This window comes from Heteronotia binoei, chromosome 19 (genome assembly GCF_032191835.1).
Source record: "Heteronotia binoei isolate CCM8104 ecotype False Entrance Well chromosome 19, APGP_CSIRO_Hbin_v1, whole genome shotgun sequence".
NCBI lineage: Eukaryota > Metazoa > Chordata > Lepidosauria > Squamata > Gekkonidae > Heteronotia > Heteronotia binoei.
The window spans coordinates 32,082,362-32,083,920 of record NC_083241.1 but is presented as its reverse complement, the minus strand read 5'-3'; the positions used below and the strand labels follow the sequence as shown (position 1 = coordinate 32,083,920).

General features: G+C 47.3%; 1 non-coding gene across 1 annotated transcript; it reads right to left on the bottom strand.

Annotated features, from left to right (window-relative positions):
- Positions 1 to 336: 336 nt before the first annotated feature.
- Positions 337 to 406, bottom strand: TRNAA-AGC (transfer RNA alanine (anticodon AGC)). Its single transcript has one exon. It is a non-coding gene; the product is annotated as a tRNA-Ala (tRNA).
- Between the last annotated feature and the right edge of the window lie 1,153 nt (positions 407 to 1,559).

Here is a 1,559-nt window from a genome sequence, read left to right as displayed (position 1 = left end):
CATCAGTGACTACTTGGTCATTTTAACTGGAGATGCCAGGGATTGACCCTATGGCACTCTGCATGCCAAACAGATGCTCTACCACTGAGCCAGAGTCTAAGGTCAAGGGTTTTCCTATCACTTTCCAACTTATCCTTTTAACTGGAGTTTTCGGGGACTAAACCTGGGATGCTTTACCTCTGGCCCAGAGTCTTAAGGTCAAGGTTTTTCACACCCTTTTCACTGGAGATGCCAGGGATTGAACCTGGGACCCTCTGCATCCCAAGCAGATGCACTACCACTGGTCCAGAGTCTAAGGTCAGTTTTTCACATAACTTTCTACCTGATCTTTTTCACTGGAGATGCCAGGGATTGAACCTGGGACCTTCTGTATGCTAAGCAGATGCTCTACCACTGAGCCAGAGTCTAAAGTGAAGGGTTTTCACAACATTCTACTTGATCCTTCTAACTGGAGATGCAGGGATTGAAACTGTGACCCTCTGCATGCCAAACGGATGCTCTACCACTGGTCCAGAGTCTAAGGTCAAGGTTTTTGACATCATTAATTACCTGGACATTTTAACTGGAGATGCCGGGAATTGAGCCTGTGACCCTCCGCATGTCAAGCAGATGCTCTGCTGCTGAACCACAGCCCCTCTCTCCTATTATTTGTGTTTTTATATTTATTTAACACACATTTAACAAATGGCATGTTGAGGCAAGGGAAGAAGCCAAGGACAGGTCCATTTTGAGTTCATGTAAGTGGACAGATAAAACATGGTGGAGAAATTCTGTGCTAGGAAATTCCATGAGCATCCCTGCTAGAGACAGACTGAAAGGGCGAACATTGGTGTCCCTGCGTCATCCTTTCCCAGAGTCCCATAATAGCCAGTGGTTCTCCTTTGAAGTGGCAACCCACATTTGTCTAGAGCGGTGGTTCTCAACCGGTGGTAGGTGTACACCCAGTAGGACAAAGAAGCAATCTAGGTGAGATGCAGAATTTTCGTAGCAGTTGTTCAGAATCCCCTCTGAATCCCAATATCTACCTGCAAGTGTGCTGCGTCATGCCTGCCACAGATTATCCACATGTAGACTTGGCATGCTAGTAGTAATAATACCTCCTTCCCCTTACCCACCAGCAAATGTCTTTGAAATGCTACTTGCTGCTGACCTTATCTGCCTTTGTGTTTTTATTTGTTTCATTTCTGAGAGCAGCTGTGGTGACCTGCACTAGAAGAACTAGGCTTGAGTCCTGGGGGACCTTCGAGATTTTCAGAGTAGGAGCAGCAAGATTTTCAGAGTAGGAGCTTTTGAGAGTCAATGCTGTCATTTTGTAGAAAAATAAGTGGTGGAGCTCATTAGCATAACTCATTAGCATATGCCCCCCAAGCCAAAAACAACCTGATGCATGAAAGGAGAGCCCCAGATGAATGAGGCCTGCTTGGGCGGGCTAGAGATCCAGCCAGCCCAAGCAGGCCTTGCTCGCCTGGGGCTCTCCTGGGCTGCCCCCCAACCCCCGTCAAAAGGCCAGCAAGCTACCCACTACCCAAAATCACATAAGAAGTGGAGAAAGCGTGGTG